The sequence below is a fragment of the Nyctereutes procyonoides genome, unplaced genomic scaffold (assembly GCF_905146905.1).
Source record: "Nyctereutes procyonoides isolate TBG_1078 unplaced genomic scaffold, NYPRO_anot_genome, whole genome shotgun sequence".
NCBI lineage: Eukaryota > Metazoa > Chordata > Mammalia > Carnivora > Canidae > Nyctereutes > Nyctereutes procyonoides.
In genome coordinates, this window is record NW_026575126.1 from 2,347,318 (window position 1) to 2,367,540 (window position 20,223).

A 20,223-nucleotide genomic window follows, 5' to 3' on the forward strand; every position below is an offset into this window, starting at 1 on the left:
CCCGAAGGAAAGGAGAAAATAGTGATTATAAGCAGAGCAGAAAGTGCCACCTAATGGTTTTTGGTGGAAATACATGAAATGTACTTTCTAAAAGTGAAGAGCTGAATTTTATTATTATTATTATTATTATTATTATTATTATTATTATTATTATTAAACAGCTGGAATTATTTTTGTTGTTTCCTGACACACATTTTTGAGTTGCCAAAAAAATCAAATAGTACATAGGATGCAAGTGTTTGTAATTTTAAACTCTATTTTTGTTGCAGGTGGCAAGGACAGGGACCTACTCACCTACCGCAGGTGATCCCGGTTCATGGAAAGGACAGTGTCTCAGAAAGTTGGTTCAGGAAACTGAATTATTGGCTCAGACAGACAGATATCTTAGAGAATTGGAACGGTGGCTCTTTGTTCAAAAATGACAGCCCTTCTGGAAGAGCCAAGCCTCGCTTTGTCTGCCTTGCCATCGTATCAGAGGCAGGGCTCATTGTGTCCCACTCTCAAGCCCGCAGCAGAGCACCGGCAGCTGGATATTTATCCTGTGGGCAAAAGACCCAAGATTTCGTCCCTGAAGGAGTTAGCAGCCCCACAGGAAAGTTGTCCCTGCGCGAAAGCTCGGTTCCCCCCAGGTGACCCAGAAGCAATGGCAGCCAGCCTTGGCCCTCAGACTTCTGTGTGCATTAGGATCACTCTGTGTTATTAAAACACAGATGTTTGAACCCAAATTCAGAGTTTCTGAAGACTGGGATTAAGCCAGAGAATTTGCCTTTTAACAAGTTTCCGGGTAAAGCTAAGGACCGTATTTTGAGACCCACTCGTGCGGATAGTAGCCTCCATCAGTTTTTCAGCCTTTCTCTGAAATACGACTAGGCAAAAGAGGATCGCTGTACATTTGGGAGAGGAACTTGAACAATGAAAGAAAAATACAGAAACCTGGTAGGAAACAGAAGAGAATTAAAAAGAGGGTTTGTGTGTGTGTGTTTCTGTTTTAGAGATTTTATCTATTTATCCATTGGAGACACAGAGAGAGAGGCAGAGACAGAGGCAGAGGGAGAAGCAGGCTCCATGCAGGGAGCCCGACGTGGGACTCGATCCCGGGACCCCAGGGTCACGCCCTGGGCCAAAGGCTGATGCTCAACCCCTGAGCCACCCGGGCGCCCCACATCTCTCCAAGAGAGGTCTCTAGAAAAAAGAGTTTTCATAGAGGATATGTTCTATTGAACCTTAAAAAAGGGAAGGATTATTATAAAAAGTAAATTTTATGAAGAAAAGGAAAACAACTGAGAAATTCCAGGAGGTTCGTGCAGGAAGGGAAATATAATCACTGTAAAGTTCTTGGCTTCACAAAGCGCTAAAGTATAAACAGAGCTTCGCGATTCTAACCAACACTTTACATAACTGTGTTGGGAGAAAAATGGGGACTAGAGAGAGGGAGAACAGATTTAAATGCGCATGTGTTAGAGTGGGGGGGGCATGGATACGGGTTGGAACAGCTCAAGGACAAGTAGCAGCCTAGAGTATTATGGTGAGGTCTGACATCACTGCCAACATAGCACTGAATGGACCTCAGAGGCGTTGGCCCCGGGGCGCCGGCGGCTCAGCTAGCGGAGCACGCAACCCTCAATGTCAGGGCCGTGAGTTCAAGCCCCACGTTGGGCGTGGAGCCCACTTAATATAAGAAATAATTAAGGAAAAAAAAAAGAAGTGTTTCCGTTTAGAAAGTAAAATGGATAGGTGGGGAGGGGTAACAGAAAATAATTGCTTTTCTTTGTGAGTCTTTGGATCTTAACTTGGTTCTTGAACTCTATTCATGTGTTACTTTGATAAAAGAAAGAAATATTTTGGAAAATAAAAAGCCACGGTAGGCGGAATGGATGACTTGAAGCGTTTCTGGGATGGGAGAACCTGCGTGGGTCCGTCTCTTTGTTAACTGAAGGCGGGGGGGGGGGGTTCTAGTGTGAGGGAACATCCAGCATTTCTAAGGTTAGCGTCACGGCCTTGCCCCCAATCAGACTGGATCCAGAGAAGCAAGCTGGGAAGGGAACCCCCGAGCCGGGGGCTCTCGTCCCACGTGGGCGCCCGAGTGTGGCATCTGACACCGGCCGCGGCCTGGGGACGCGGTGCCTGACTCTGCCCTCCACGGACACTCGCTGTGGGTGCGTCCTTGTGTAGGAGACGGTCACCATGTCAGGGTCCCTCAGGCAGGTGAGGGGGACGGGGGGACGGAGCACAGGGGCCTGCTTGTGGCTTAGGCTTCGCAGGTCTTCTGAGTCCGTCCACGTTCACTGGGACCCCCCAGTGGCCCAGCCCGGGAGCAGCTGCCTTGGGCCCAGGCCGTGACCCCGGGGTCCCGGGATCGAGCCCCACGTCGGGAGCCTGCTCCTCCCTCGGCCTGTGTCTCTGCCCCCCTCTCTCTCTGGGTCTCTCATGAATAAATAAATAAAATCTTTGAAAAGAACCCAACAGGACAGATGTCCACTGCCACTCTGGGGGGCCGTGGGTCAGCCACAGCCACCCTGAGCGCCAGGACTGGGGTCCAGCAAGGCCCAGCTCACCCTCGGGCCCAATCCTCCCGGAAGGCTCGGTGCCAAGGTGGCAGCAGGAAAGTTTTCGAGTCATCTGGCCGAGCTTGTTCGTCCCTGTAGAGTTGCTCTCTGAAAAACAACCGGCGGCCGGTGCTCCGACCCCTGCAAGTGTGATGACCCCTGTTCCTCCCTCGCCTGGGCATCACCGAATTAGGCACCTTTGCTTTTGGAGAATTCCTTCTTTACGATTCCTTCTTTATTGCCCCTGTTTCATCCACATAATATGCTTCTGTTACCCGCAAATACCGATTCCCGGACACACAGATGCAGAAGGTAAGTGAACCCAGGGCACCTGCTCTTCAGTCCACGCCCAGGGCGCAGCGACCCGCTCGGGCTGCACGTGTGACACCCGGGCCCGGCGGCCTGGTCTACCGCCTGGCTCCACCACCTGCCGGTGAAGCTCCCCCGGGGCAGCTCCGTCCTTATCTGGGCCTCAGTTTCCTTATGTGTAAGGGAGGAAAATAAGAATATTTACCTTAAATATTTGTTGTGAGGACTGCACGTGTTAAGAGACTCCATCAGTGTTAGCCACTACTCACGTAAGTTTACAAAGAATACAAAATACTATGTATTTTATTTTATTTTATTTTATTTTTTAATACTGTGTATTTTAAGAGTCTTTCAATCTAGTCATGGAGCATTTCAGAGGAAGAAGCTGCAAGGACAGTTTGTGTATGCGACGCCTTTGCTGCAAACAGCGGGATTTCATTTTCTGAGAATCCTGAAATACGTAGTAAAACACTTTGTAAGGCACTTTTAAGGCTTTTCACATCTGGGTAATATCTTTTTATTATAAATGTCGAGCCAGTTATAAAATATTCGGTAAAATGCATTTTCTGGCACCCAAGCCGATCTCTGTTTTTCTTTTTTTTTTTTTTCCGATCTCTGTTTTTCCTCTGCTTCCTAAGACTTAGTGGGTTGAGAGTTTTGATTTCATTTTTTAGTCAATTCATTTAAATGATGACTTGATGCTGCTTCCCTGCATTTCACTGGTTGTTTGAACAGTTTTTTTTTTTTTTTTTTTGGTCTGTTTGCTGTCAGCTGCCCTGTGTTTGAAATCTGACCTGGGCATGGCACTGTTTTACGGGGCCTGGCTCTCACCGACCCTTGCGTGTGCGTGGGGCCAGGCTGCAGAGATCCCGGCGTAGGCAGGATGAGGGCCCTTGGGTGCCAGGGCCCATGGTACCTCCACACGAGGCACCTTCAGTGCGGGAGCCCGGAGCCCGGTGGAGGCCCAGTGGAAGGGCGAAGGGCTCGGACGTTGCAGGGACCGGAGCTCGCCAAGTCTCGGTTTTCCCTTTTGCAAAATAAGAATCACAACAGGACCCAAGTCATGGGCTGCATTAGGGTAGTGTCGCGCAAGCTTGGCTGCTTACAAGAGTCACTCTCTAAAAGACAGATACCTGCACGCGCCCCCTGACCTCTGATTCAGAGGTGACCACAGGGGACCCGGGCCTCTTTATTTTTAATGTTACTGTAGCTGGTTTTTATAATTGAGCTTTTGGAAACCCTGTCCTAAGGCAGTGGTTCTCCCAGTGATTTCTCGGACTCTCTTCTAAATCAACTAAATCAGAAACGCTGACTTTTTTAATCAGAAAGGAAAACAAAACCCTCCAGGTGGTTGTCGATACCCACGGAAGTTTGAGAACCGCTGGTGTATCTTAAATGAGATGATTTGAGTTTGGTTTACATTGGATAAGCTTAATGAGCTCCTGTCCAAATTAAGTCTAATGATTATTAATAACACCGAGGAGGATCGGGTCAGCTCATAGCCTCTCCAACAATGAGTGAACTGATATTCTAGTTTCCAGGCGTTTCTGCAATTTTTGTCAGCATTATTTTCCATGCAAACCTGGAAAAACTGGCTACAGGTGCCTTGCAGCTTAGGTTCCAGGTTTTTATAAGAGAATTCCTTGGAGACAGGCTGGCTGTGGAGAACATAGGCGGACTTAGGGATTCTCTGTCGGTTAGCTGAACACGTATTTACCGGGCGCTGACCCGTGTATGACAACAATTGAGATCATGCTTGTCCCACCTTGGGGACACCACCTCACCACCACCAAGGTGGTGAGGCCAGAAGCATTCATGTGATAGTTGACCGTAAGCAACGTATTTTTCTCATTTCTCTTACCCCATGATGTACTCGAGTAATCATGAAATTCTACCGATTGACCCTTTTTGCATTTTCCTTCCGCTTCCTTCTGCCTGTGCATCACTTTCCAACATTGGACCTTTTACTCTCAGCCTCTTTGGGCCTCTCGTCCTTCAGGTTTTTCCTTCCTTTCATAACTGGCTTGATGTTTATAATAAAAAGATATTATCCAGATGTCTTCACACGGCACTCAGACCGATTTTCCTAAAAGGCAAATTTTATCATCGTGTCACTTCCCTTTTTAAAACCCTCAGGGGCTTCTCATTGTGACAAAGTATAAACTTGGTTACTTCTCCTTGAGGGTCTGGACTGTCTCAATCGCTCTGGCCTGTCGGGCTGCAGGCCTGGCCTCACGTGGGCTTGTGGGCCCGTGAGATGGGCCTTCCTCAAGGTCATGTTGCTGAGGTCACAGCGAGGAAGGGCTATGACAAAGGCCGTTTAGAAGCCAAAGGAAACCTGAGTAGGCATTGCTAGCACATATGCTCTGATCTTAGGTGGTCAGTATAGTTTTAGCATAGTCCTTACCTGTGATTGGGAGGTGGAAGCAGGAAGCAGGAAAGATAGTCTCCTCCCTTTTGGGGGAGATGATTGTAGGCAGGAGACAGCAAGAGATATGAACTCAGGACAATGGGTTCAGGGAAAGATGTGAGGCTCTGGACACCTGGGCTTATACGCAAGGAAATTTGAACTGGAAAAAAGAAAATTGGCTTAGTGGACAAGCAAGTTGGATGGAGCTCATCCATTTGCATGAAGTCTGGGGCTCAGAATTATTCCAGAACACACGGGCTATTGGACCTCAGTAGGTATTTCTCCTACTTTGGTCAGGATTAGGACACCAGACCCTTTAGGATCAAGATTTCCCGAGAGGTTATGAGACACCTGGGGGGTGACTTATAAGACAGGACAGACAATACGTCTTACAAAAATGGGCAGATTGTTTAGACTACCCTGTGGAGGTGACGGCTTCCTCGAAGAAGCTGGACGGGAACGTAGGAGTCTCGAAAAATGGGTGGGGCTTTAGCAATACCATGTAACATAACATAAAATAATATATACTACAGTGAAAACATATTAAATGGTCATTGTGTGCAAGGCACTGCTGAGTCCCGCTCTTTCGTCATCTTCACGATGGCACCTACGTCACTGGTGAGGAAACCGAGAACCAAACATGTCAAGTGACTTGTTAAAGATGGTGATTCTGCTCAGTGGAGAGCACGGATTCACACCGACGTTAGGGAGCTACCGTTGCAAGCTCTGGCTAACGTGGAAGCTGCTCTTTTTCGTGAGTCAGACACAATCCCACTGGTGGAGAAGAGAATGAAGGGGACACACACAGCCAGGGTCCACCCTCTTCCTATTGACGTGGGAGGGCAGAGTGCATGCTGGGGGCTGAGCAGCCTGGGGGGACCCCCCTCTGCCCCCCACCCCGGAATTGCTGGGGGGAGTCCGGGTAGTTAATAAGGCTATTGACTCGCTGGGGAGCAGCACCTGGCAAGTGGCTTTCTTATGTTATTTGCAGACCAGGAAGGAAGGAAAATCTGTCACCCTAAATTAAATACCATTTTCTTCTTTCAGACTTTAACTGCTTTTCTGCCACCACTGTTAGTATGACTAACCCACGCATTATGAGATCATTAATCTGATTAGAATCCTCAGTATATCACGTACGTTAATCACAGGAACCATTCTAGTTTGGGGAACAGTGAGGGCTTACTTCTAACTCAAGCACAGCCGTTTCTGTGCTTTCCAAAATCTAGCAATCTTTTTGGTACTCCATGATTTTATTAGGTGCTTAAAAATCACATTCACCTGGACGGTAAAAATGGGCACGTTCTAGACTGTTTAAGCAAAATCTGAAAATAGAGGTGAGTATTGAAAAGTTCATTGTAGGTTGATTTTTCTCTTCTTGTTCTCACATCTTCCCCTTCTGGGAAGATCATGCTGGGAAAGATTTTTAACAGTTGCAATTAGATACTTGGAAATACAGAACCTTTCTGAATGCATTAAATAAAGTTCTTAGAGACTCAGCATTTTTGCTAAGACAACCCATAATTTTTGTGCTCCCAGGGGTTTGGTACATAAAAGTAAGTTTTCACTACAGCTCATTTTCCACAAGAAGGATTCTAGTACATGGTCCGTGCTAAAAATAAAATTTAAGATCATTCAAAATGCTGAGAATCACAGAACAATGGAGGCTTACTGATTTAGGAAGAGATTTATGATTTTCTTGATCAATTAATCTTTCTGCAAAATGGAAATAGGGTCATAAAATATTTCTGGCAAAATTCAGTGCACGATCATTGGAAAGATTCAGAGTAAGCAGAAAACAAAACCAAAAAACACAAAAACACCAAGGAAAAAATAATCCAGTTATAGATGCCACCACTGGGGAGATTTGGGTGCACGTGTGGACTGTTACGGCCTTTTTGCCCTTTGCCTTTCCCCTTTCTGTTGCCTGGAATACAGGCCTGAGGTCATAAGGTACAGCGGGCACATCTGGCTATGTCTTGAGGTGCTAAGGGTGAAAGCAAAAGCCAGCAGAATAACGATGGGGGAGTGGAAAGAGAAACAACCTGGCTCTTGGTGACTTTGTTAAGCCATTGTCATTCCCGAAATGCCCGTCCCCAGAGTGCTTGTCGACCCACCATGTAACACCTCCCCCCACCCACACTTTGTTTAAGCAACTGTTAGTTGGAATTTCTGCTATTTGCCCGGTATGTAACGATAAATGATAACACATCCCATGGTAATCTTTTTACAAAATATTAGCTGTTTCCAAGCAACTTATTGACTGTCCATATTTCCCCTCCTCTAATTTTGTTTATTTATTTAATTATTATTATTTTAAACATCTTAAAATGATTTTATTTATTTGAGAAAGAGAGAGAGAGAGAGAGAGAGAGAGCAGGAGGAGGGGCAGAGAGAGAAGCAGACTCCCCACTGGACAGGGAACTTGACACGGGGCTCCATCCCAGGACCCGAGATCATGACCTGGGCCCAAAGGCAGATGCCTAACCGACTGACCACCCGGGCGCCCCTTCCCATCCCCAATTTTAAAGACATTTTGATTATGTTCCAATTCCTCCATGCACAGATACCTCTTCCAGACACATTCTTTTCTCTCTACCTATGGGTTTGGCCCTATGACACTACCTCACTGACAGTGATGCTTCTTCCCTCTTCCCCCTCCTACTCTTTGTTTTGGTATTTTCTTGGAATTTTATTTGTTTTATTGCCAAATTACTGATTTTATTTTATGCAGCCTTCCGAGAGTTATGACTGTGCAGTTTGTTTTATAGCCACAATTACTACAGTTGTTTGCTTTTTTTTTTTTCATTCTATGTTAGATATTTCCCACTTGTCCTTCCCTATGACTTGCCCATTTATGTGTTTTTTTGGAAAATATTTTTTGGGAAAGGATCAGCAGCATGATTTCTTAAAAGTAGTTTTGCTTTTTTTTTTTTTTTTTTTAAGGAAGGGTATATGGGTGATATTAGGCCCCAAATTGATCTGGATTCATTTTCTTGTGCTTTGGGTTGTGCCTGACTTCTAAGATGCTGCTCTTAGCACACATTCTCCCATTTACTCCATTCCCATGAGAAGGACTCAGCAGCTCTACCTATTTTACTCTAAAATCCAGCACCTAATTTTTATGTTTCTAAAATGGCCTATTCTCCCAGGAACTGAGATTTAAAAACCTGAGTTTCTTATTTTCCTTTCCTTCATTCAATCCTTTGGAAGCCTCAAAATGTATCACCATAATTTTTCTCATAGACAAATTTTCACTTCTTTTTCCACTGTCTTTGAGACCCAATCTCTCATTTTATTAGTCTTCTCCAACAGAGAAGTTTCTTAAGGTGCACATCTCTTGATTCTATTGGATTGACACCACACTGTTGGATTAATTTTCCCAAGAAGAGTTATGCCCCCCAAACTTTGTGCTAGGTATCTGCCTCCTGCCTCTCCACATCCATTCCCTTCTCTGTCCAGCTGGATGCCCTGGGAGGAAGACCTATTTGGACCACATCAATGGGCTTCCTTGTCTCTGGCTTGCATTTGGACTTAGCCAGTAGGGGGCACTTGCAGCAGCCTGGAGGGAAGGAAGTTAGGCTCTCTCCTTGCTCACTCAGGTTGCCTGCCCACCTCCACGGAAGGCCTTGCTTCATGTCAGGAGGCATTTTCTTACAGCTTCTCTCTTCAGATTCCACTAACATTTCCTTCCACTTGCCCCTTTGGGACCAGTGGTGCTGACTCTGCTGCTGTGGCAGGATGTTATTCCTACCCCTTGTCATCCCTTACTCAGCCCACACCCTTTGTAAATATTCTCTTCACCCCACTCCGCTCATTGATACCATTGGGATGTGCTGTCTGCTTCAGACCCTGACTGATACAAACCTTAAGCCTTTACCTACCACAATAAGCGTGGACTCCCCAGCCCCAAGCTGAACATCAACTTTCAGGCTACTCTTGTGCTTTATTTCTACATTGACCATTTGTTCCAGTAAAAGTGGGTTAGTCATAGTTCCTTGAAGAAACCCAAAAAGTACACTGTGTTGTCTTTGCTTGGGATATCCTATTTCTCTAATGTCATATGCCAAAGTCTTGTTACCTCTTTTCATTATTTGTTCCGAATGCTACCCTTTCCATGACACCTTTGCTGAGCTCCCTGGTTAACCCTTGTATATTCCCTTATCTTCTGACTCTTGTGTTTTCCGTTGTCTTATAACTATTACTGTACTTGTCTGTCCTACTTTGTAAGCATGCACGGGGGAAGGGGCAGAGGGAGAAGGAGAGAGAGTCTTAAGTGGAATGCACACTGAGCGTGGAGCCCGACTCGGGGTCGATCCCATGACCCTGAGATTACCATCTGGGCTGAAACCAAGAGCTGGATGCTCAGTCTACTGCACCACCCAGGAGCCCCTTTTCCCTCATTTATTAAAAAAAAATTATTGAATATCTACTTTGTGTCAGGCATTTTCCTAAGCACTACAATATGCTCTATTGATGTTCAATAACATGGTATTAGTAATTTAAAAAAATTAATAGAATACTAGAACGGATTAGAATCTATGATCAGTTACTCAAATGGCAATGCTATAATTAGAAAAGGTTTTCTGGTGATTTTTTCATAAAAACCTGACTTAATTCCAACAGCTACCAGGAAGTTGACAAAAATATAATAATTTTCTTACTATATATAGTGTGACACAATTGCAGCGTAGCTGAAGATTTTCCAATGTTCCCAGAAATATATGACAATTTATAAGAGGACTATCTAGATTTAGTTTTGTTTTTGAGAATTAGCAGAGACAGAGGAGACAGCTGCTAGATAAAAAATGCCACAGGGAATATACACGATGGCATTCTAATTTATTATCATTCTTACATTATAAATTGTGGATTCTTTTGTTTATCTGCCTGATAAACAAAAACTGATTCTTGGGAGATTGAGGATCTTTTCCAGTGGATAAGAGGAAGAAAATGATAAATTGAGACTCTGTCTTTAGAGAATTTCTATTCTGTTATGCCATTCTCCAAAAATATTTCTTTTTTGGTGTTTTCATCAGTGATGCTGCTTTTTTTTTAAAGCAAACTGGTATTGTGCTCTTAAAGAAAGAAAAGGGTAGACCAAACAATTGTGGCAAGATAAGTGTCTTTATTTGGTCACAAAAATTTCAAAATTATGAAATGCATATTAATTGAATGTTTATAAAAAGTATAATTATATTTTTCAGGTTCTTATGTCCAGGAGCTTTAATGACAAATGTGGGGAATACAGATGACTAGAATAATACAGAAATTCAAGAGAAGCATACATGTGCCATTCGTTGCTTACTCTCACTCATCTTGAGTGTGCAACCTTCTTCTGAGCTCTCGGGTCCTACATTGTTGTTTCAGGCTTGATCCCGAGTCCTCTTGCATGCTGGACATTAATTTCAGTGCCACCTTTTAAGTAACTGATATAAAAATCAATGACCCACTTTAGGGAACGTTAATTTTATCATCTGTGACTAATTATCTCTAATTTCATGTTAGTTCTTTTTTTCTGATTAACCAAAATAGAAATAACAAAAAAAATATTTTTAAGGTTTTATTTATTTATTCATGAGAGACACACAGAGAGAGGCAGAGACGCAGGCAGAGGGAGAAGCAGGCCTCATGCAGGGAGCCTGACATGGGACTCGATCCCAAGACCCCAGGAATCACGCCCTGGGCCGAAGGTGGCGCTAAACCCCTGGGCCACCTGGGCTGCCCAAAATAACAAAAATTGAAGGGGATACAAAGCAGTTAATATTCTCTAAGATTCTTAACGTTTCCATCAGGACTCTGCAAATTTGGAAGACAACACACATTGCTGTGCCTTTGAAGAAAACTAGATCCCGAACATGAGGTTGCATATTCCACTCCTGAAAACCAAACCAAACAACAATAAAACAGAAAACCAACCGGAGAAGCTGCTTTAAACATTTTTCCTTTGAAAATAATGATATAAGTTTAATATTTGCTTTCTTTTATTCCTTTTATCTCCTAGTAGGATGTTGCTGAGATGTGTATGTGTTGCTGTGATTGACTCGATTCTCTGGGAATGAGGTAAATGGTTGACTTGGGTGCACAAAGAAACAGTTGACACTAGCTTCAAACATTGGGTGCCACAAACATTTGGCCCAAAACCTTGCAACTTCCTTTTCCTTGTAGTTAAGGAAAGGTAGCAATGTCTTTCTGCTTTTGCTGGAATCCTTTCATCAAAGTTCCTCTGTGTTTGTGTTCTAAGTTTTGTGTTTGCTTAACTTGAGAAATCATTCCATAGCAAAGTTTAATATATGGGTTTTTAAAAAAGATTTTACTTATTTATTTCAGATAGAGAGACCATGGGCAGGAGAGGCAGGGCCAGAGGGAGAAGCGGACTCCCCAGTGAGCAGAGAGTCCCACGTGGGGCTGGATCCCAGGACCCTGGGATCATGATGTGAGCCGAAGGCAGACGCTTAACCAACTAAGCCTCCCAGGTTCCCCTAATATATGATTTTTTGATAAATCAAACAAAGCAGTTGTTTTGTTACTTCTTCAAAAAATGTGACAATCTGATTTCTCTCATTGTTTGAATATCAAATTCCTATTATGAGGTGTGACTTACTCATAGAAGAAGAGAGAGCTTTCATGTTTATTATAGAGTGATAATTTTCTTCTTTAGGAAATGGTAATTGTTCAAATGTTTGTAAACTCGTTTTTAATTTTTAGTTTTTTAAAAGATTTTATTTATTTATTCATGAGAGACACAGAGAGAGAGAGGCAGAGACACAGGCAGAGGGAGAAGCAGGCTCCATGCAGGGAGCCCGATGTGGGACTCAATCCCAGGACCCTGGGGGTCATGGCCTGAGCCAAAGGCTGATGCTCAACTACTGAGCCACCCAGGTCCCCCTAAACTTATTTTTTTAAGTTTTTATTTTAATTCCAGGTATCTAATATACAGTGTAATATTAGTTTCAGGTGTGCATTATGGCAATTCAACACCTCCATACAACACTGGGTGTCCATCACAAGTGTGCTCCTTAATCCCCATCACTCATGTAACCTATCCCCCCACCCTACGATATGGTAAGTGAAAGGTAATTTTTTTTTCCTTTTGAATTTTTCTTTTTTTACTTTAGAAAAAAACGTGTCTACACTGGATTTATGATCTAGCTCTCTGAATAGAGCATTGAAATGCTGTTTTATATTAAGAATCTAAAGTTCTTAGTATCCAATTAAAGTTATTTGATTTCTTGGGGGTACTTGCAAGTCAGATATCTTATTACCACTGTTGGTAGTGGGAAGGTTCTGGAAGCCTACCCACAACATGGTATAATTTGACAATGAACACAAATACCAGGCGAGGAAATTGACTAGATTGGCAGAGAGGACAAAAAACAAAACAAAACAAAACAAAACAAAACCACAATAGTTTTTGGCCTTTGTACAAGAATTATGTCTTTAATATAACTAACACTGGACCCCATCACTGACTAAAGTCCAATAGTTTTCCCACAAGGGTGTTACTATCAGATTTCTGTCCTTAAATCATACTTTATGTCATGGATTTCCTACTTCCTCGTATCTCGTTCCTCATAAAGCCAGTTACCTTGTTAGATGTGTTTAAACTCTTATGGAAGATGAAATAATGAGCCCTGATACTGGAACCTCTATTTCTTCTAAAGAAAAAGACAGAATGAATTTAATTGCAAGAGCAAAATGTTGCCTTTACTACTCCCTAGAGGACTCAGATTAAAAAGGAAAGTTCTTACAAATTCCAATTCATTTAAACTGCCTCATAGATTTGTCTCAGTGGTTTGTTTTAATGTCCTACAAAAATGTTGAGAAACCAAAATAAAATAAAGTTACCGAGAGAAGGAGAAGAGGAGGATTTCTAGGGCCTCTCTAAGGAGCAATGGAGAAATATTTAACTGCTGAATCAATTTTAAAGCATTTTGAAATCTTCATAATAGCTTGATGATAAGTGTTGAATCACTCACAGTGACTTCCATTTGCAGTAAATCTTATGAGATAAAGTGAGAAGATTATAAAATGCATTTTAAATCCTGTGACGGAGGATAGAATAGTGTCCACTTAGTGATACACAAGGTGCAAAAGCCAACCTGAGAAAATACTGTGAATTCAGTTAAAATACTAATTTTGTTCCAGGCAGTGGGATATGTGCTTCAGGAGACACAGGCTAATGATGTTTTTCTTGTCCTCAAAGACCTCACAGCTGAGTGGCCATAATGGAAGTGGGGCCTGAAGGGGACAGAGCGGGGAGTGTACAGTCACCTGTTTGTCAAGAGACAAGGTAAGGTAAGTGCTCAACGATTAAAATCAACCCTGTAGGCGATGAGCAGTGCTCATCACTTGTTTTACTCCTTCATCGATGTGAGCTGGGTGCTTACTGCACGTGCTGTTAGATGGAGGGGGTGTTACTCCGAAAGGTTCTAGTGGAGAAGAGAAAAACCAGACCTCCTGGTCATGGAGCATGAGGAGGCACAGACGATGTACTGTAGGGGCAAGGGGCACACGTGCGTGAGGGGAAGGTCTAGGCAGGACAGGGAATGAGCCTGGAATTCTTGACAGGTGGCGTCAGAACATGGGCTTCCTTGTGGACAGACGGACAGCCTGGACCACAGATCCTGTGGCAGAGTGATATGGTCAGCGTGACCCCGTATGCCCCTCTCACCCACACCCACTGCTTTCTATGCCATGGTCCTTCCCTTCGTGCTCCTAGGCCCAGGGCCTTCGAGAATTCCTTTGCCCCTGAATACAGAACACAGGTTAGACGCCAACACATTTATATCATTATCGTGGCTTTTAAGTGAGAAAGCACCTCTCATGGGTCTAAATTATGATTTGGGAGACTACTGAGCCGGATCAACGTGGCAAGGAGGGGTTTAAAATCTCCCTCGGCACAAGGGCAGCGTGAGCACAGCTGCTGGGCTGCCTGTCACAGGAGGCCTGGGGCCTAAACGCCCGGATCCTGACAGCGGACGACATTCCTTCAGATTTCTGAGAAGCTGCTGAACCTGCAAGACAATAAAGAAAACCTAATGTGTGCAGTGACTCAGAGTCTTCCAGGTTTGGTATGTTTTCCAGAATCACTTGACACAGTCTCTTGCATTCCTTCCAGCGGGCCTTTCCCTCAGCAGTGAGAAGACCCCGAGCGCTGCAACACCTTCCTGCGAAATGTGCTCATCTGGAAACTGATATCCACGAAGAGATTCTACCTGGAAACAAAGTACGCAGCCTGAACCCAACCTGTGCTTGGCAAGGGAAACCATGCCCCGTGGTTGTGCACCGTCCAGGAGCAGAGGCCGAAAGGCCCAGCAAATGAACCGGCCCGAGTCTCGCTGTGGCCGGAGTGTGTGCGTCCTCTCAATTTTTACATGTCAAAATCCTGACCCCTAAATTGGTGGTATTGGGGGCTGGAGCCTTTGATCAGATCATGATGGGAATAATCAAGGCAGATTCATGCTCTTATTAAAGAAACTCCAGAGGGCTTGCTCGCTCATTCACCCCGGGAGACATAGTGAGCCATCGGCCTCTGCGATCCCGAAGAGGGCTCCCACAGAATCCAAGTGTGTTGGCACCCGGATCTTGCACTTTGAAGCTTCTAGAACTGTAGGAAATAAATATTTGTTGTATATAATCCGCCTAATCTATGGTATTTTGTGATAGCAACCCAAACAGACTAATCCTAAAAAAAAAAAAAAAAAAAGAGCTCGACCAGAAGAAAAGACAGCCACAGTAGGAAACCTAGATCCCAACTGAATTTCAAAGTTCCGGTTTTCCTGTTCTAGAGATACTCTCCAATCTCTAGATAGGTAAGTGAATTAGTACAGAAATACGAGGAATCAAGGTTGAACAAGCCTGCAGGATATTAAATTGCCTGTTGAACTAAATGACGACTTTACTGATCAAGTTCTCACAAAACCTTACAAGATAAAAATCAGACTCAGATAAGGCAGAAATGTTTGCTTTGAAGGCAAAAATTAGAAATTTTGCTTGTCATTCCGATGTTACCAGAAATAAGAACAGGGGCACCTGGAAGGCTCAGCAGGTTAAGTGTTGGACTCTTGGTTTTGGCTCAGGTCATGGTCTCATGGATCAGGGGCTCCAGCCCTATGTAGAGCTCTGCACTCAGTGGGGAGTTTGCGGGGGATACTCCCTCTCCGTCTGCCCCAACCCCACTTGTGCACTCTCGCGCTCTCTCTCTCTCTCATAAATAAATAAATAAATAAATAAATAAATAAATAAATCTTAAACAAACAAACAAACACAACGAAATAAGAATAAAGTTGGTGCAGCACACTTCCCCAGCATCTTGCTGCTCTTCCCAGGCCCTGAGCCGAGGGAGGACCCAACATAAGCCATGTTGAGGTCGGGCCCGGTGGGGGAGCAGGGTGTGGCAATGGGGAGACGGTCCTGTTGGAAAGGTCACCAGAGGGCAGCCCGGGTGGCCCAGCGGTTTAGAGCCACCTTTGGCCCAGGGCGCTATCCTGGAGACCCGGGATCGAGTCCCACGTCGGGCTCCCTGCATGGAGCCTGCTGCTCCCTCTGCCTGTGTCTCTGCCTCTCTCTGTGTCTCTCATGAATAAATAAATAAATTCTTAAAAAAAAAAAAAAGAATGGTCACCAGACAAATAGGGAAGATAACATGGTGGTGCAGTTCACAGGCTCTTAGGATCTTCCGTTACACCCCAGCAGAAGAATTTATTCCTCATTTCTTTAAAAACATTTCACATTTTGTTTCCAGCAACTAAAATCTGCTTCCTGTTAAAACAGTTTCAAATGTAATATTTACACTATCTCAGAAAAGCCAAATTGAGCAAATTCATGTTTTCCTTATATTTTTACATTGCACACTTCTATTTTTTCGGAGAATGGGGTGGGTGGGGGGAAGTGGGCACAGGGGCTTTTCTGTGCTGCTTCGAGAGGTCACCCTCATATGTATTGAAATCTTGTTCGTAGGTACTTTCACTTGGGCTATTGCTTATCTCCAAGGTTTCTGAAGCTGTATTTGTGACCAAAGTTCCGGGAACTTAGTCCAAAAGGAAATGATATCCATTCATCACTGTGAGGGGCCTGTGCTGAAAATCTGCATCTTCTCGTCAATAGCTGTTGAAGGAGAAGAATTGCTTTCATAAGATACAGACTGGATTTTGCAGTTGCAAATTAAGTGGGCTCCAACCAGAAGAGATAGGGTTTATTAGTTTTTTGATTTCTCAGTGACTGTTGAGAAGTTTCGAGTAGGAAGCATAAATTTCCAACTTTGTACCATAAATTTCCATTCTTATTTTATCAGGAACACTTGCATTTCTCAACTGCCCTGTTTTATTCTGTTTTCCACGCTCTGGATCTGGTCCAGCCTGTTTCTCGCTGCTGGGCAGGAAGTTGAAATCCCTGCTGCAGGTGGAGGCTGTAGGTGGAGGCCGCAGGTGGAGGCTGTAGGTGGAGGCCGCAGGTGGAGGCCGCAGGTGGAGGCCGGGCGCCTGCAGGGCCCCAAGGCCCTCACCAGCAGACAGGCAGCTCCGCTTTCGCTTGGTTATACACGTTTGGACAAAATGCAGCATTTTGAGTGTGCACGGAATATTTAGACTATTTTCGTAAAGTCGTAACACATAAATCCGGCACCAGCAAACAAAAATAAAGTCAAGCAAAACAGGAAGGAGGAACCTTCCGTGGGCCCCAACTGGGAGAAGAGTGGAGGAGGTAAGGCTGGCGCTGGGCGGCGAAGGGCGAGGAGAACCTGCAAGGGCTCAGTGAGGGGGGAGGGCGGCCCCCCAGGAAGTAGGAGCACCTGTTTCCTCATTTCCCGTCTGAAACCGCACAGGAAGGCCACCCCGCTGTGTCAGGGGGTCCCTGTGCCTCTGTGGCAGGAGGGCCCCACAGTACAGTGAGAGGTCAGAAGGTTCCATGGAAGTCGGTGGCACTGGGCTGGGGTGGGGTGCTGGTTTCCCCCATATCCTTAAGGAGACACAGCTGTTGAGAGAAAATGGGGGAGGGGGGGAGAGAGAGAGAGAGAGAGAGAGAGCGAGCCTGAAGCTTGGAAGACCTGAGAAAGTTTTCTATTCCTGATGAGGGACACCCCAGAGGAAAGAGGTGTGGACCCTCAGACCAAGGACCAGGTGGGAACCTGGCTGCCCCGAGGGATGCCAAGGTGGGTGGAGGACACAGTGAGCCTTGCGGGCGGGTGGAATCTCACTAGATGGCAGCAGAGCGTAGCCGCCCCCTCCCCCAGACTAGGGGGACAAGGCTTCCTCCCACTCCTCCTCCTCCTCCTCCTCCTCCTCCTCCTCCTCCTCCTCCTCCTCCTCCTCCTTCTTCTTCTTCTTCTTCTTCTTCTTCTTCTTCTTCTTCTTCCCTCTTTTATTGGAAAACAGACCCAGGCTCCTCCTCCTCCTCCTCCTCCTCCTCCTCCTCCTCCTCCTTCCCTCTTTTATTGGAAAACAGACCCAGGGCAAATCACAGGCAAAAATATAGAACACTTCATGAATTTGCAATGTCGTTCTTCTGCAGGAGCCATGCTAATCTTCTCTGTATGGTTCCAATTTTAGTATATGTGTTACCAAAGAGAGCAATCCCCCTCCCCGCAACCCCACCTCACGGCTTCTTTTGATGACCCTTCTTTGGGAACTTATATGCCATTTCTTTGCGAGGAGCAGAAAATGAGAAGTTCTAAATTGGCTGAGTTTAACCTGAATTTACTCTTTGAGTAGTAAAATTTTGTTTTCTGCTTTCAAATACAACGTGCGGCACTACCAGCCCCAGGGTACCGAAAGGCCTAATCTCTTAATAAAGTCCTTCTTCTGTATCACTTAGGCCAGTTCTTTTTCTCTGATTGAACCTACTGTAGAAGTTGATATTGACATGGTTCCAGAAGAACATAACCTTAAGGATTGGTATCCTCAACTGGCTCTGGATTTTCTGGAATTGGTTCTTGGATGTGATTAAAGGCAGTAATGACCTTGTTTCCACTGGTAAAAAGTGCACTTGTTTTTCACAGCATGCAGTGGCAAAACAGTTACTTAAATTGGTATCAGTAGACACTTATAATCTAATCCCCGTGTAAGGCAAAGGTTCCTTTCAGGACAGTCCATTCTAGAGTTTCAGGTCCTGACCCAGACTTTGGGTGGTTAACTTAAAACTCTGAGTTTATAATTTTCTTTCCTCTAGTTCTCCAGGTCACTTAGAAGCAACCAAATCACTATTATACTCCTTATATTAGGATGAGGAACCACTCTGGCTCATCCAGGACTGACAGGAGTCCTAGAATGCCAAACCAAGAAAGTTCCAGGCAAACCGGGAAGGGTGTTCTATGCCCACCTTTACTCGATGGCTGAAGCTAGTGCCTGCAAGGACTTGGGAGATGCAGGAATGACGATGTCTACAGCTCCAATTCAGCTCACCTTTTGGGTCTGTTTAGAAGACAGGCAGATCTTAGAGAAGGAAAGTGGGTTACTGTCAGCCTAATCTGGTGGTGGTTCTAGTAGCTGCTTTTCTAGATGAGATTTTGTTGCTGGAGAAAATCAACACACCGTCTGGCACTTGGTAATTATTGACCTATTGAATGCTTTTTCCTTTATATTAATTAATGACATTGTTAACAAAAAAACAATTTGCTTTGACTCAGTCCCTTCATTAACCTACCTCAACTGCCTATATCAGCTCGTTAGCATTTTACCATTTTAGGGTATATTAGTCAGGGTTCTTCACAGAAACAGAACCAATAGTGTATATATATAACACAGGAAGAGATTTCTTCTCAGGAATGAGCTCATGTGATTATGGAGGCTGACAAGTCCCAAGATCTGCCACCTACCAGCTGGAGACCCAGGAGATCTGGCGTTATAATTCCAGTCTGGATCTGAAGACCTGAGAACCAGGGGAGCCCATGGTGCAAATTCCATTCCAAGTTAGAAGGAGACTGATAGCTCAGCTCAGCAGGTGGGAAACAAGGAAACACGTTTCTTCTTCCTTTGCTTTTTTATTCTATTTTGTTCTTTATGAAACCTGTCAATGGATCAGATGAAGCCAACACATATTGGGGAAGGCAATCTGGGTCCACAGATTCAAATGCTAACCTATCCAGAATCACCCTCACAGACATACCCTCCAAATAAGGTTGATCTGGGCATTCCTTGGTTCAGTCAAGTTGACATATAAATTTAACCATCATACAGGGATTAGCAAATTATTTCTCTCAAGGGCCAGATAGTAAATATTTGGGCTTTGTGGGTCACATAGAGTCTGTCTTCCTCTTCCTTTTTCTATTCAACTATTTAAAAATGTGAAAACCACTGTTTGTTCCTAGACTGCAAAAGAACAGATTTGGCCCATAGATCATAGTTTGTCAACCCTTCTAACCCATAAATAAGTGACCTAGTTAATATAACCACCAATTTCCAGGTAATCGAAATCCCAGAAAGGTTTAATAACTTGCTTAAGATCACACAGAGAATAAATTTATTACCTAGGATCTTAAAAAGTTCTTATACAATTCAAAAGTTTCCTTTTTTAAAAAGATTTTATTTATTTATTTATTTATTTATTTATTTATTTATTTATTTATTTATTTATTTTAGAGAGAGTGCGTGTGCAAGAGAGAGCTTGTGTGTGTGAGAGAGGGGAGGTGCAGAGGGAGAGTGAGGGAGAGAAGCACACTCCATACACGTGGAGCCCGACATGGGGCTCGATCATGACCTGAGCTGAAGCCAAGAGGCAGATGCTTAACTTATTGAGACACCCAGGTCCCCAAGATTCAGAGACTTTTAATCTTTTCATTGCACTGATTCCTTCTCAGATTTGATATTTTATGCTGTTCTATTATGACCAATGAGGAGTGATCCTAAGTCATAATATAACTCATTGATAAATTTCTGTTAGAAAGCCTATCTTACCATTGGTTCCACTAACATAGAAATCAATGAATTTGACCAACATTTTTCATTTTTATGCTAACTAATT

The 20,223-nt window shown here is 44.2% G+C and overlaps 1 non-coding gene across 1 annotated transcript; it reads right to left on the reverse strand.

The window, feature by feature from the left end:
- Positions 1-17,729: 17,729 nt before the first annotated feature.
- On the reverse strand, positions 17,730-17,837 carry LOC129520403 (U6 spliceosomal RNA). The gene has a single exon (XR_008666615.1). It is a non-coding gene; the product is annotated as a U6 spliceosomal RNA (small nuclear RNA).
- Positions 17,838-20,223: the final 2,386 nt, after the last annotated feature.